The sequence below is a fragment of the Lissotriton helveticus genome, chromosome 2_1, assembly GCF_964261635.1.
Source record: "Lissotriton helveticus chromosome 2_1, aLisHel1.1, whole genome shotgun sequence".
Taxonomy (NCBI): Eukaryota; Metazoa; Chordata; class Amphibia; order Caudata; family Salamandridae; genus Lissotriton; species Lissotriton helveticus.
Genome location: NC_136059.1, coordinates 84550496 through 84567888, shown reverse-complemented (window position 1 = coordinate 84567888; position 17393 = coordinate 84550496).

The following is a 17393-nucleotide window of genomic DNA, read 5'->3' as shown; positions in this document are numbered from 1 at the left end:
CTGCCTGAGTCAGCTAAGCGAAAGCTGTGGCTGCACATAGTGGAAAGGGTAAATGCAGTGGGAGTCACCAGCAGGAGCATGGAGGATTTAAAGAAAAGATTTTATGACCTCAGGAGCCTAACCAAGAGGAAGCTTGCAGAGCAGCATAAACAGGCTGGTGTCACTGGAGGAGGCAGGAATGCAGCACCCCCCCTGACTGAGCTGGAGGAGTTGGTGGTGTCTACCATCGAGCCAGACAGTGTGGTGGGACTGGGAGCAGTGGACAGCTCAGCCCGAGCCAAATCAAAAGGTAAGATGCATGCACAGCACAACACCCCATACCAAGCAGCATCCCTTAAACCTCTGAGCACAGGCCAAGCCCAGTCCAGTACTGCTAGCACTATACAGGAGCAATGCATTATGGGAAATGTAGTCAGCTAATATTAGACCATGTATAACTGAACAGACATCAGCAAGGCAGTGAAAGTATTGCAGAATCATGAAAGTTAAATGTGTAAAGATTTATTTATAGTCACTGTGACACAGTAACAATCAATGTACATACGCTTATTTACACCTAGGGGCACCATCAGCCAAGCAAGGCACATCGACACCAGGGACTGCAGCAGCGAGGGTGGAGAGTGAGGAGGCAGGGCCAAGCCATGTGCAAGCATCGCAAGATGAGGAGGACACAAGTGGCATTGCACAGGAGGAGGAGACAGACCTCACCCCCGACCTTCCACACTCCCCACACCTGTCACAATCACCTGCATTAGTATTCTCACCGGAGACTTCCCCAGTAATGCAACAGGCTGCACCTGCAACACCACCAGCCAGGAGGCGACTCGTGGCCACACTGCCCTTGATGGAGGCAGCATTAGATCAGGCTGAGCAAACTCCACCTATGCCTCATGCTGCACTGCAGGCAAACACTCATGAAGACACCGTGCACAGACGTCGCCGCATGCCCAGCACTGCAGGAGGCACTGGAGAAGGCACTGTCTTCCGGGGGCTGGAGGGAAGCATGGTGCGCATCCAGCGCATGCAGGGCAGATCCATCCAGGCCTGCCACCGGCAATTCCGTGCCCTCAATCAAACTGTAGGAGAGATGGGGAAGGGCATTAATGATATAGCCAATTGCAGCAGGGACATGGTAAAATCGAATGACAACCTAGCTGCTGGTATTACGTCTGCTATCACGCAGCTGTGCGATAAGATGGACCACATCGACAACGCAAGGCGCAGGGACGCCCGCGCTACCAACAGGGCGCTGAATCGCCTTGCCACTGCCACTGCACAGCTATGCAGGAGAGGAAACAATATGCAGGAAAGCCTAACACAAAATACGGCAGAGGTCACAAGGGGCATAGCCAAAATAACCAGTGCCCTAGAGGCAATGATGATCACTAATGCTGCTCACAATCCTGCCCTGGATGTGGCTGAAGGAGAGGACAGTAGTAGCCGCAGCAGCTTGGGTAGTGCTGTGGTGCCTGCTCGTAGGAGCCGGAGGCGCACACCTGAGCCTTCAAGCCTGGAGGAAGGCAGTGGGGATAATCCCAGTGTGTCTGGGAAGCGGCAGAGAAAGTGACTCTCCAAGTTTGGGTGAAGTAACCCTGGACATGTTGTCCCCACCTTTGTACATTTTAATTTGTTGCACCTCAGTGCTGTAAGTTCGTGCCAACAGATAAATACTTTACTTCCATTCACAACCTGTCTGTGTGTCATTACTTACTCAGAAATAGTTGCTTGTTATTTCCTCACGCCTGTATCTCCCATCACTTGGTTTTGTGACTCCAGCAGGTTGTATGTCAGGCACGGCATTGTCGTCATCATGATCCTCGTAGTCTTCCAACTCCACCTCTGTACCCTTTCTCACAGCCAAGTTGTGCAACATGGCACAGGCAGCTATGATTTTGCAGCATGTTGTGGGGGTATACTGCCTTGCGCCTCCACTCTTGTGAAGGCATCTAAATCTGCTCTTCCAGATGCCAAATGTCCGTTCTACCACATTCCTTGTACTTTTATGTGCCCGGTTATACCTCCTTTGGCTGGGTGTGGAGGGGTTAAGGTAGGGAGTGAGAATAAAAGAACGTAGGGCATATGCACTGTCTCCTAAAAGGGAAATGGGAATACATTACTCACATGCATACTTGTAAATCTCACTGCAATATGTGTGAATGCTGTCGCAGACTCTGTCTTACCTAGGAGGTATCCTTCGCCAAATTCCCCAGCTGACAGCCGTTCATAGATGCCGCTGTTCTGAAATATATAGGAGTCATGTGTACTTCCAGGGAATTTAGCGACAAGGTCTGTGATGACATACTTTGCATCGCAAATCACCTGGACGTTGATGGTGTGGCTTGACTTCCTATTGCGGTAAATGTATTCTGTGGCAGCAGGGGGACAAATGGGGATGTGTGTCCCATCAATGCATCCGATGATATGGGGAAATCTTGCCATCTGGTAGAAGTCTGATTTTGTTTGTACCAGTTCAGCATGGGTGGATGGAAATGAAATGTAATGCTCCATCCTGTGCAACATGGCGTCAAGGAATTTGTGAAAAAACCTTGAGAGGCTGCTCTGGGTCACCCCTCCCGCCACAGCAATCACGCTCTGGTAGCTCCCTGACGCCAGCAGGTGGAGGCTGCACAGCACCTGTACATGTGCTGGAATTGCATGTGCCCTTGGGGTGGGGTGCTCCAACAGTGGTTTAAGGTCCCTGATGAGCTCCATGATGGTTACTGGAGCCAACCTGTATCTTTGTAGTATCTCCTCCTCTGTCAGCATGAACAGGGTGACCCTCTGCCTGTAGACCTGCTCCTGTCTCAGCCATTCCCTCTCTCCTTCCTCCCGTAGCCGTAGACGTCTTGCTATTACATAGAATGCCGCCATTGTGCAAACTGAATTGCATTTTGGGTCCTTTTTTATAGGCTGCATGAATTGCATTTTGGGCCCTTTTTTATAGGCTGCACCTGGTTACCACCTGATTTGAATCCATGGTAAATTCCGACTCTCAAATACCGATTTTGAGGCAAAATCGGTATTCCTGGGCCTCCCTACATCTCAATGTTCAATTTTACCTATTCTTATTTCCGATCGGTAACATTACCGATCGGTAACATTACCGATCTGTGACATTACCGATCGGTAACATTACCGATCGGTGACATTACCGATCTGTGACATTACCGATCGGTAACATTACCGATCGGTGACATTACCGATCGGTGACATTACCGATCGGTGACATTACCGCTAGGTAAAATTCCATTATCGGTATTTTATTGATCGGTAAATGTACCGATCGGTAAATTTACCGATTCAGGCTATTTTTGGTCACCTACATATCGAACGCTCAATACCGATCGGAAACGGCCGAAAATCGGTATTTTCGGCCGATTCCGATCGGTAACGGCCTACCTACATCTGGCCCTAGATTCCTTACCTTAGAATATCCCCAGGCGTCAGACTGGATCCGGAAATTTTTGCGTAGCAGTACCCTTGCGCGCGGTCCTGGTATTCCCCTGTGAGAAACCCCGGCAGGGTATCCACAAGGTGAAAGCCAGGCATCCCGCCGCGAGGGGCCGTTGTGGAGATTAAGCAAGCTATTGCCCAGAGTCGCAGAGTGTGACACCCGTGACCGCGGTAGCGGATGCGGGCTCTGCAGTGGGACCTGAAGTTTCAGTGGGCCCAGCATCAGGGCAACCTATCCGACCACGTCCTGATCTCGGAGGGCACTGCGAGACAGCTGCAGTGGTGGCTTACGGACCGCGATTGGGTCAGCGGCAGATCCCTCTCCCTTCCCCAACCGGAGCACGTAGTTGTGACGGACGCGTCCCTCCAGGGCTGGGGAGGCCACATGGGAGAGGCGGAGATCAGAGGCCTCTGGTCTCCGGCGGAGACCCGGCTCCACATCAACCTGTTGGAGCTCAGGGCGATTCGTCTAGCGCTGAAGGCATTCCTCCCCTCAGTCCGGGGGAGTGTAGTGCAGGTGTTCACGGACAACACCACCGCCATGTGGTACTGCAACAAACAAGGCGGGGTGGGGTCGTGGATCCTTTGTCAAGAGGCTCTTCGCCTTTGGCAATGGCTGGAACGCCAGGGCGTGACCCTGGTGGCTCAACACCTGGCAGGTTCTCTGAACGCCAGGGCAGACGAGCTCAGCCGTCGGTGCATGATGGATCACGAATGGCATCTGAACTCGGACGTGGCACAAGGCCTCTTTCAGCAATGGGGAGAGCCTTGGTTAGATCTATTCGCCACCGAAGAGAATGCGCAATGTCATCAGTTCTGCACGTTGGAATTTCCAAGGCGGCACTCGCTCGGAGACGCTTTTCGTCGCGAGTGGAGTTGCGGTCTGTTGTACGCCTTTCCGCCTATACCACTTCTGCCCAGAGTGCTGAAGAAGATCAAGCGCGACCGGGCCCAAGTCATCCTTGTGGCTCCGGACTGGGCACGAAGGTACTGGTATCCAGAGCTACTCAGTATGTCAGTCGATCCCCCGGTTCGTCTGCCTCTTCAGGAGGACCTTCTGTCGCAGCAGCAGGGGACGGTCCTCCACCCGAACCTGTCCAGTCTCCACCTCCATGCTTGGAGATTGAGCGGCGACAGTTGAGGCCATTTGACTTGCCTCCTGAAGTCTCTAACATCATTCTGGCAGCCAGGCGTCCCTCCACAAAGTCGGTATACGCCTGCAGGTGGAACAGATTTGTGGCATGGTGCACAGCAAAGGCTGTGGATCCACTTTCTGCCCCTCTTTCTGAGGTTCTTCTCTTCCTTCTTTCTCTTGCCCAGCAGGGCTCTGCTCTGGGCACTATCAAGGGCTACCTTTCTGCCCTTTCAGCCTTTCTCAGGCTACCTGATCAGCCTTCTTTGTTCAAGTCCCCTATTGTTAACAGATTTCTTAAGGGCATCACTCACACGTTTCCTCATGTTCCGTTTGTGATGCCTCAGTGGGACTTGAACCTGGTTTTAACATTCCTGATGTGCGCTCCCTTTGAGCCACTTCACAACTGTCCTCTTCGCCTTCTGACGTTGAAGACTGCTTTCCTGGTTGCCATCACCTCTGCCAGGAGAGTGAGTGAGCTCCAGGCTCTTTCTTGTACTTTACCTTTCCTTTCTGTCCATCCGGACAAAGTGGTGCTTCGTACCAAACCTTCTTTCCTGCCCAAGGTTGTCACGGCCTTTCACATCGGGCAGTCTATCACCTTGCCAACCTTCTTCCCGCCACCGCATCCCTCTAAAGAGGAAGAGCGGCTCCACCGTCTGGACCCAAAACGTGCCCTCTCATTCTATTTGGAACGCACACGCCAGTTCCGGGTGGATGACCAACTCTTTGTTGGTTACGTGGGCGCTAAGAAGGGGAAAGCGGTGCACAAGAGGACCATCTCCCGGTGGATCATCCTGTGTATCCAGGCTTGCTACTCCTTGGCTAGGAAGGAGCCCCCGGTTGGACTGCGGGCTCATTCTACCCGAGCGACGGCGACCACCACTGCCCTGGGCAGAGGTGTGCCCTTACAAGACATCTGTCAGGCAGCTACGTGGGCATCGCTGCACACGTTTGCGAGACACTACTGCCTGGACAGCCAAGTCCGGAGGGATGGCTTCTTTGGCCGTTCCGTCCTCCAGGACTTTCTGGTGTGATTATTGGTTCGCAGACCCACCACCGGGGTTGGTATTGCTGGGGTATCTATTCTAAGGTAAGGAATCTAATACTAACGTGTCTCTTTCAGATGCACAAGTTACTACTTGTGTAACGATATATCTGTAAGAGACATTAGTTAGTATTAGATTCCTTACCGACCCACCCATCGTCCCCGTTCTGCGAACCAATATCTAGGGTTAGGGTTGTCCCCTTCAGGGCCCTAGTTTCAATGGCACCAGTGTTGGTTTTTAACATGGCTCTGCGTTTCTGGCGCGGAAAAGCTGTGTCTAAGAACTGACGTCAGCACGCGGAGGCGGCGTCTAAGTACTCCGACGACGTCATCACGGCGCCCACGACGCCGACGACGGACGCGGAGCCGCAGACGACGCCTACCGACGCGCAAGGGTACTGCTACGCAAAAATTTCCGGATCCAGTCTGACGCCTGGGGATATTCTAAGGTAAGAAATCTAATACTAACTAATGTCTCTTACAGATATATCGTTACACAAGTAGTAACTTGTGCGACAATGCACAGGGGCCTTGAACAGCAGGGACCACTTGGATGGGGTAAGGTAGCAATTCTGGAGGGTAACCTTGCGATGTTGCATGGCCAATCTGAAAGCAAAGTCCCTAAAAGGTGTATTTCACTTCTTTGATGTTAATGGTGGTTGGCCTGGAGTGGCTGGATTGGGGGCGAGGGCATGGCCCCGGAGGCCTGGTGGTAAGTTGAGATCCATTGGTGTCTTTGCCTCATAGTGCTGTGAAACTCTGTCACAGTTTGCACTGATGGAAACATGTACACATATTTCATATCACTCATTTCATTTAGACCCGATTCCACCACCTGTAGTCTTAAGATTATACAATGCAGTAGTAGACTAGTTGACATTCATCATTGCTGAGAAGATGTGAAGATTATTTTGTAACAGATTCAGGAATGGTCTACTTCTGTTCAGATTCACCTTATGCTTCCTGAAGTTAGCAGCCACCATGCGTGCTGTCATGGATCTAAAGTTTATGTGGAAGGATACAAACTTTACTTCCTGGCTCTCTTTCCCACTTATGCTAGGCCACAAGGACAGATTGTGGCTTAAATAACATTTCTTTGAGAAGGTATAATCCATCGCTTTCACCCCTCTATCAACAAATTCATTGCCAGTAATCACACCTATGGTGTCCTTTTATTGGAGGGAGGCCTAGGACTTAATATAAAACATGTCGGCCTTCGTGGCTTTCAGATCCAAAAGGATGAGGCTTTGTTTAATGTTTCTGCCCATGAGTAACGTTAACATAAGTTGTGTCCCTGAAAGGGACTCAACAGACGGCAGTGTTTATGTACGATCATCTGGATTTGATAAATGTCATGTCCCACTGTTGTGACACATGTGATTGAATCTGAATCCTGTCTGCTCTTGGACTCAAATAGTGTCTCTCTTGGTCTGTACCAGGCTTGTTTTTAATGAAATCCTCAGCACTCATTTCCATGATTCCCATTATTTCAGATTCTCCTGGGGACTGGAACTATTGACAAAATAATCATCTGTAGTACAGAAATTCCTGGGAATCCTCGAGAACAGACCATATGGTAACTTCTGTGGATGGAAGCTCTCTTATCCTAGAAGGCTATTTGTATCACTTTCTTTTGGATTCAGTGACATTATTAATGATCTGTCCTGATGGATGATGTTTAGGTCAAAAACATTAGTATGCGAGAGACTGTAAGTCTTTGTGGATTTTGCTAAGGTACCTAAAAGAGGTATATGTGGTATTTCTTATCGAGAATGTCATGTTCTTTTTGAGAAAGCCAACCCACTTGCCTGGTCTCTAAAAGAGTGGAACAAATTTTAATGAGCATCGTGGTGTGCTCTGTCATGTCAGCTGTGCTAAAAATACCCATGTCTCAAAAGAGGAGATTTGTTTGCAGGGCCTTCTTGGTTCTAGCTTCATCATTTTGGAATTCTCATTTCTTGTTCTTTTGCTTGGTTTTCGAGCTGCTTCCTTTCAGAGAAAATTTCAAAGCCTGGCTCTTCTCCAAATACCTTGAAAGACACTCTCAAGCAGTCTTTATTATCGCATTCCTTATCTTCCTAGTGCCAAGACCCTTGTCAAGGTATGCACATCTCTGTAAAAATGATGGATTTGTTTGATTTGGTGAACTTGTAAAGCATACAACTAAGCACAAGAAGTACTGAAAACCATGACATAAACTCAAACAAATATTATCAAGAGTTACAGGGTTGATCCCTAATTTAGGACGTAGGGCTTTCAACCACCAATAGTGACATGCTTCATCCTTGGATCCTCCCCTTCGTTTAGTGCTTGTCATCCACCTGAATGGACTCACTAGGTTGGGAGCTCTTAAGAAAGAATATCTGAAGGGGATTCTAACTGTAAGTCTAAACATTTCTAGTAGTTACCATGATTATTCATTTCAACTCTGGGAAGGTTAAAAACAATAAAGTAAGTTTTACATTTTCATTACTTCTATGTCTCTAAGGTCAACATGTTTCAGCCATCATTCAAGTACTCCTGGGTCAGTGGCCTTCATCAGAACAAGGAATCCCTACAACGCTCCATACCCTAAACTATGTGTGCTTAGGTCTGGGCGTAAGGAAGAAGTCACTAGGCAACACTCATGAACGATAAAAGATAAAAAACAGATGGGTTTTTGAATACTTTCAGGTCAAAAATGCCCCTGTACGAAAGTACCCTATGTAGAAGGGGGTAATTCCCCCGTAGATGAAAAGATGAAGTACCTCTCTTTTTTCACACAGAGTTCAGGGGACAGTACCTGTTTTCCAACCTATGTGTCATGCTCCTTTTATATAATCGAATTCTGAACTGCAGTACTTTGATGCTGCAACCAGTACTTTGCTACTGGAACTCCTGAAAACATTGGGCAATTGTTTTTTTTCCATTTTGAAAGCATGTTTGGAAAATGAAGCTGAACACAGCACAGAGAAGTATTCTTAATGATTTAAGTTGTGTTTTGGAAACAAACAAATAGTTTGAGGTACTGACTCTCAGCTTACCTAGAAGGATGTAGAACTGCATTTTTTATTTCACATTTTTGGATTCTATATAATGTGAGGAAATAGAAAGGATCAGCTTCATCTTTAAAGACTGTTCAAATGTTCACAATGCTTATGCTGTGTTTAAGGTAGTCATAGTAATAAGGGAAGTGATGAATTGGTATCAGTGAGAACTATATAATTTTCATGAATGTTTGTTATATTACCGCTTTTTGACAAGGCAACCTTGAAAGTATATCAGAACCAGAGAGCGTGCATTCATAGCAACTAAAGGTAGTTATCTTAGTCAGCCAAAAGTTGAAATAACATTGCTTACATAGATATTGTTTATGTTCTATTTCAAGGCATGTCAGTCTACCACTAAAACACAGAGAATATGGGACATGCAACTAATCAGAGGGTATATAATTTCTGTGGCAAGTGATAGTTTATTCACCATAGCGACAAGCTACTAAAGATATTATGCTTGTCCTTAGATATCTACTATGCCCAGTAGATATCAGTGCCCAGCAGAGTGAGGCATCAGAGTGGTTATAGGCACACTTTAAGATTATGGTAGAGTAAAACACTTGGGGCCTGTTTATGAGTTTGACGGTGCGGGAGCGGGACTTCCCTGCAGACGCACCTCTACACCTGGGTGCTCACTGTATACCATATTATAACTTTTTCAGTCACTGGCAGGCAGTTCTTTGTCGTTCCCACGGCTATGACTATGAAATAGGCACCACATTGGGAACATCATAGGCAGCACCTGCACAACATGGACTGGTGTAGTCCATGCCGTGCAGGCTGTGCAGGTACTGTGGTGCATGCATACACGGGAGCACAACATATGCCCCACTGCATGTACCCCATTGCCCAGAGGCAACTGGGCTTCCTGTAGGGCCCCCTTTGTTTCCTTTCCGCCGTGGTTTTCTTGGTGGAGAGGAATCTCGTAATATGCTTGGTGGAACAACCAGGGTCCCGCCAAGCATATTGCAGCCTCAAGACCGCACCGCCACTGCCAGGTATTGTGATGTATTCCTATAGGTTCTGTATCGATCCCCCTATTCCTGACCCTATTCTGGTTAACAAGTTAACTAGCAGCCATCCCATGAGGCAGAAAACCCCCATGATGCAGGAACCGTTATCTGATAAAGCCACACTACGGCACAGGAACGTGTTATCTGATTAGGTCATAACGCTTGCCATCTAATTAGACAAGCGATATTCCTCCAGCCCCTGATAAGGCATACGGAGTTCTCAAAACAAATCAAACCTATGACAGACCTGGGAAAAACCCTGCGGCCATTGTTTTGATTTCCCCGAGAACTTCAGCAAAAGAATGTGCTAACGACCTGGTCGTATGACATCCTTATTGACGTATCTATGTCCATCCTTACGTCAATCTCGGCACCTTAAAGGTATAAATATTACCGATATTGCCCTATGCAAACACACGCGGTGGTGACGAGATCGGAGCAGCCAGACTTGCCGAAGCCCAGAGCAGAGCAGACCCCGCTGGCGCAGCCCCGCCTTCTTGACGCGCTGAGAACGAGAAGCTGCCTTTTTCTCCTGCCGAGAAATCCAGCTCCGGCGCTTCCGGGTAGCCCTCGCAGGCAGCCTGGAATATCGAGACCAGAGACGAGAGATACCATCCCTCATTCATCCTAGATTCCAGGTACAGAACTGAATAACCCCTTGCAGAGAATTCTTTAGTCAGTCACTTAGCAAAACAAACTTAACTTAAACTGTAACTTTCTATTCCCGCCCACGTATTAGGCTTAGGTCAGGTACACGGGGTAGGCGTAGTTAGAAACACCAGTTGAGTACGATTAGTCAAATGTATATGTGTATGTATTCATTTTATTCATTTTAAACCTTCATATGGCTTAGAAACCATATCAATGTTTTTACAGTATTATTTTATACTTCTGCTTTTAATGTATGCACTTTACTTAACCATAAGTATTGCAATAATATCGATCCATTTCTCTTGTACGAGAAAAGAGACTGATCAATAAATAACATCTTTTATTGAACACGCCCGTCTCTTCCTTTTCTCTACAATCTGATGAGACTAAGAATGCACGTACTGACTGAGTAAAATAAATTGCCTTTTGTTCACACGACTCTAGAGATACACTCTTGATTAGGGGAGAGCAAAGTTGTCATGTTCTATGGTTGTCAGAAACTAAATCCCTTCTTGTCTATCCAGGGAGGTTCAACTCCTCCTTGCCTATTCGAGAAAGTTTCTAGTGAACTCTGAGCTAGCTGGCAAACCCAAAACTTTAAGTCTAATATCGACAGTAGTAGACCTAGTTAACGTCTGGTCTAGGCCTATACTATTGAAGGTATTATTCCAATGCGCAGAGCCTATTGGGATAATAGGAACTACACTACATGGCGCCCAACGCGTTTGGAAGGGCGATAAAACTAACGTAAGACATTTAGAGTAACTCAGTCGTGCTTTCTCACTCAGACCCCTTTTTCCCATAATACTCCAAAGACGTCTGGAGTGGGTAAAAGGTAATATCCGCCAGACCTCGCAGGAGGAAACTCCTATGTATGGTTCTTGGTTTAGTCAACGTTGAAGGATACACTGTTCCAAAATATTGTGCATCTAATCTTTGTTTCCATAAGAAACCTGATCTGCAAACAAACAAAATAAGCTTCCTGTCGGTAAAATGGTAGACAGTGATGATGAAAGAGAGGCAGTTAGATTAGCAGCTGAAATAGTAGCAGCTGATACTGCTATACAAGAAGCTGACCAGGATATAATACTCATCGCGGTCATCAAAAGGAAATCTATAACTTTAAAACTTATAGAAAATGGACTGACGCCTAGAGGTGGCACAGTCATATTCGTAATTGAGGCACACGAATATCGGCAGACAGAGGTATACTATTCATGGATACATTTTTCAGCAGCAAATGCTGTAACAAAGTACTTCCACTATTACAAAACAGAGGAACCTCCTAATGAGTATACTCCTTTCGAGGAGGTGGAAGTACCACTTAAATTTCAAGAGCACCTACTCTTATTTAATGGCGCCCTAAAACACAATAATCACATCACCAGGCTCGGTCCTTTAGGTAGACCAGGAGCAACGTGGCCGGTCCTAGCCGGATACACACCGCATCCAGACTTCGAAAGAATGCCTGCAGCAGATCTTTTAGTACAACTAAAACAATTAATAAAAATACATAGACAATTAGTCCAATATGTGATGCGGACTTCAACAATTCAACCAGCAATTAAAATTCCACAGCTGACCCCTCACCAGGGGAACACAAATAAAATTACACCACAGAACATACAATCCTGCCTAGGTAAAGTACCAGCTAAACGGGAACAAATACCATTCTGGTTAGCACAAAAAATCACCCAAATAGAGGCTGTGTTTGCAGACACCACCCCGTTAGAAAAACACAGGATTCTGACTATCTGTCTTCCAATGGGAATCGCACCACACGTGGAGGACTGTGACACTTGGGGTACAGCCTTTGCTTCCATCTACACAAAAACGCACGGTGTTCCATCCATTTCGGTAATACCAGATGTGCTAAAACAAATTCAAGACGAATACGGTCCAGAACCCGCTTTAACTCTTGGTATGAAATTACTAAAAGACTTCAAGCAGGTCTCGGCTATATTATTAGCCAACATAAAGGGAGAAGCAGCAAACGTGGCGATCCGCCAGAGGTTAAAGGAGACAGATATAGCAGACCAACCAGCTGAGATTGCCAGAATCATAGAAAAATCCTATGAGGAACTAGGTAGAGATAGTTTAGGTGGAATACCAGTAAAACCACAACTGATTGAAAGTCCTGAAAAAATATTTTTTAATAATAATTCAACATCACAAAAAAAGAGCTGGGATGGAAACAAACAATCCAATCCTAAAGAAAAGAAATTCCAGTCCAGAGGAAGGTCTCCTAGGCGAAGAGAAAAATCTCCGAACCAAAGACACAGGTCACCCCAGAGTGACCCCTCTGGGAAAAGATATAACCTTAGAAATAGGGATAATATAAAGAAGCCTGATAGATATCAAGACATTGATACACGTCCCTCTCAATCTTTTCAGACTTCCTCGCAGAAATCGGAAAGAAGAGGACGATCAGAACAAAGAGAAGAGCACGCCAAGTCCAAAGACAAGGAACCTGCTCATCTAAAAAAGAAACTGCAATTTCCAAAAAAGAAGGTAGCCAGTATCAAGGTAGTTAACAATGCCGAGAATACTGAGGACACAACTGAAAAACAGAGAATGGGCTCAGACAATTCTAGACAGCGCAGCAGAAGTGAGCATAGCTCGCAAAGTCCTTATGAATCATCTGGAGACAGTGGACACGAATGAATATCTTCAAGTGGAAACTGCAGACATCAGAGTTAGCAAACCTCACAAAATATATGAAATAACATTACGTATAGAAGGGGATAAGACTAGAAAAATAAGGGTACTATTTTGGGATAATCTCTCCAAGGGCTATGACATCCTTCTAGCTGAAAAAGACTGGCCACCAGAGTTTGTCAGGGAGTGCCCTCATGGCGAAGAAATAATTATGCCTGCCTTCTCAAATCATATCCCAATTCATAAAAAATACACACTTGCAAGAAAGTGGGCAGTAGCTCTAGCTCCTGCTTTATATAAAAATCACGTAGGATGGGATGAGGACTCTCCTCCTCACAAAATCCAGTTAAAATCACAACCTACTGCACAAAGACAGTACCCAATTAAGCAAGAAGCTAAAAAACAGGTAAAAGAAATCCTAGATCAGCTAGAATACCAGGGGGTGATTGAAACTTGCACCTCACAAATGAACAACCCTTTGTTTCCGGTCTCCAAACCAGACAATTCATATCGTCTAGTTTTGGATTACCGACACCTTAACTCATGTTGCAAAACTTTTGCAGTGCAAAATTCGCATAGTGCTGCACTAATGAATAACATAGTGCGCAAAAAATACAAAACAACATTAGACATCTCTAATGGATTCTTTTGTCAAAACATAGCACCAGAGAGCAGATATTTGTCTGCGTTCTCAATAAATGGCACTCAAAAACAATTCTGTCGGTTAGCCCAGGGGTACAAGAATAGCCCAGGGGTATTCTCAGCGAGAGTAACAGAATTACTACAAACATATGATGACGAAGCATTATCGTATGTCGACGACATATACTTAACAGATGATGACTTGGAGACTCACTTGAAGAGAGTGAACACCATAATACTTGGGTTCGCAGCAGAGGGTTACAAATTCAACTTTAAAAAATCCAGAATTGCCCATCTGACAGTCCTGTTCTTAGGATATGAATTATCAAGTGTATGTTGGCTGACAATTTCCTAGAGAAATGTGCCGTACGCCAAGCACCTAGAACACTAAAAAACCTACAGTCAATTCTAGGCTTCCTAAATTTCGGAAGAACATACATTGCAAATTACGCAGAAAGGGTCAAACCCCTTTATGATCTAATAAAACCAGATTTTAAAAGAACCAATTGGACTCAAATACACACAGAAATTCTGAGATCCTTACAAACAGACATGTTAATTAAAACAAAATTAGATACACGTGATAACACACGCAATCTTGTGATTCGAGTCATCCCAGGAAGATGCGGATTCACATACCTGACCTCTAATGAGGGAGACAAGGTACCAATTGCATTCAAATCACACTTGTAAACAGAAGCTGAACAGAAATTCAGCATTAAAGAAAAAATTGTTCATGCAGTTCAAACCGCAATAGCTAGAGAAAAAGATCAAGCTGACGGTAGACGTATCTCAGTCAGAACAGCAGAATCAGCCTTTGAGGCATTAACAACACCGTGTAATTTACCAACAACAACATTGAATCCGGAATGGATACAATGGGTGAATTCAATTACAACGGACAAAGTATACTACTACTTTGATCCAGAACTAGAGGAACTAAAAAATCTAGAATATGAAAGAACATTCCCTCTGCCAATCGACATTCTGCCCTTACGACAATACGCTTGTGTAATCTATACAGACGGACATGCTCAACCCTCCGTTTGGGGAGAACAAGCATACAACCCCACATGTGAGATTACAAAAGAAGTGTGGCGCGGAGGTAAACTAAGACCTCTATTAACAAAAACACACTCAGTAGAAACTAATTCAGAACAACAGACTGAAATAATAGCATTGAAAATGGCGCTAGATAATGCGGATCGCGAATTCCCGACACTTATAGTGTCCGATTCATATTACTGCGTCAAATCATATAACAACGATTTGCAGACATGGATTCAAAACGGTTACAAAGATGACACAGATGCAACAATAAAGCAGAAACTGCTTTGGGAACAAATAGCTCTTTTACAAAAAGAACTACCAAAGACTCACGTGACACACTCACTGAGTCATCAGCGTGATGGCGTTCACGTTGCAGGGAATTCATTGGCTGAGACAGCCACAGCGGTTGCAACTAAATCGGCTTCCGTAGCTAGAAAAAAGCGTACAGTGAAGTATATTGACGGTGAAACAGTGCTGGCGGTGAAAAAGTCATCAAAAGGCGACTGCTCAGCGCTACCGATCAACTATCCACTCAACTATACATACATAATCGATGCAAACTCCGTCCCTTTTGCTCGAATCCCTGGAGTGGGGGATAGAGTGATTCCAAACATGGACAGGAGAAACTTGTTAATTGCAGACGCGCATATGGGTGAGGGTCTTAGACACCTCAAACTAAAAGATTCTCTGGAAGAATTACAATCAAGGTACTGGTGGCCAGGCATGAGCCTGCATCACACCATGTTTGTAAAAAACTGCCCAAACTGCAACAGAAATCGCAGTGGTGAGAGAAATGGTGTAATACCGTGTCGTTTCACTCCAGAAAAAAACAACAGTAAAAAGCAAGGCTTGCGATTAACATATACAGGCTAGTTTCCACTTATAATGTAGATCACCAGCACTCGGCTGACGTCTGGACTGTTATACAAAGATTTGTGAGTCTAAATGGCATATACGCTAAGAGCATGCTACGTTTGACCATTGTTTTCACTCTAGCCCTCCAGCCTGATGGGAAACATGGCCAAATGAGCATAGCACAGCGGGAATCTTCTCACTTCCTTCCTGAGGGATACGGGATGGTGTAAAGAAAAAACCAAGGCATAAAGCTATCTATAACAGAAAGGATATTAGGTTCGGGAGCTGGGTGGGTCAAACATCTAATAAGTGTCCAACGTAGTCTAAATAACCTGCCAAGAAATTCTCTGAAGGGATTCAGTCCGTACGAATTATTATTTGGAACTAGGATGTTGGTTTTAGACCTCGATAGTCAAACTTCAGTGGTGAAGGAAAAAAGCTTTGATATCAAACATCGTTTGGCTATTTTGCAGGACTTAAATGAAACAAGAAAAGACCTGAGCAACATAAAGTTGAAACAGCAGCCAACAACCACTGAAGAACCACCACCTGTCCCAGCAAGACCTGTCTGGATTCCAAAAGTCGGGGATCTAGTCAGAGAAAAGATCGCGGTAAAGAAGGAATTTGGGCCTTCTTACAGAAAAGCAGTTCCTGTCTTGTCTATCAACGGGACAAGATCAGTAGTACTACCGCCGCTTGCTGGTAAAAAGGAGAACCGAGTTGTATCCATCGACCTGGTAAAACCACAATCATGTGGCCGATAACAAATAGTAGGCCAAGTGGACTCCCAATAAGTAGTAGAACACCAAGATTTGCTACAAACACAGAGGTTCAATCTAAGAGGCTGATCACATTCGAAACGCCTACAGATCTACAACAAGGACTATGCAACACTGCAATGGAACTTAGACCTCTGAAAACCCAAATAAAAACATTTAGCAGAGACACACCAATCTATAATGAAGTAACAAACGACTATGCAAGAAACAGTAATCCTGAAGCAATTGGAACAATTGACAGAACTGCATCCGGCTACTTCATAAACTTCGATGATTCCTCTGAAGGCTTCACTGAATCAAAAACACAGCCATCAACAAAAACCTTTAAAGAAAAAGTTAAAGTACTTTTGAAACAACTGAAAGAAACATATCTGATTTCTCCATGGATTGAATTTTGGGTGGGTTTTGGTGCATTTATCCTCATACTTTGGCTCATCATGGTACTAACGTTGGGACGCTTCATTGAGGGAAAATATGCTAAAATGGACACAGCAAGTCAGAAAATCAACTTGATCCTCAAACCACACACATCTTCACACATCGAGAAAAGAGAACTTTCTTCAGTCAACTTCACAGCCAATCCTATACCGGGTGGGGTAGCATGGGACAACACTGACTACGAAATCTATGGTCCGGTTGAAATCCTGAAATAGCCACACCAAATTAAGATCTCGTTGAGTGACTTTGTAAAACCAAGCTCATTTGCTGATGAGTGGGACTTTGAAAGTATAAACAATATGATGTCTGACTTAGTGATGTCTGCTAAATTTACCAAACATGATTATTTGCAGGGTTCTACAAATTATGATAGTATGTACTGTTATAACCACTATGGTAACCATTTTCTACATAGATCTGCACAACCTAGAAATGTTTTAAATTATAATCAATGGGAACATTGTGCAACACCTCCAAAAGGAAGCTCAAGAACCGTTTACGACAAATATTCATACTTTTCAGGTTTTAACATAAGTAATGCTGAAACATTTTATTTCAAATTGTCAAATAAGACAGGGACAAAGACCATGATAACAAACACTAAATTGATATATTCAGACTCATTCTTTGAACAAATGAATA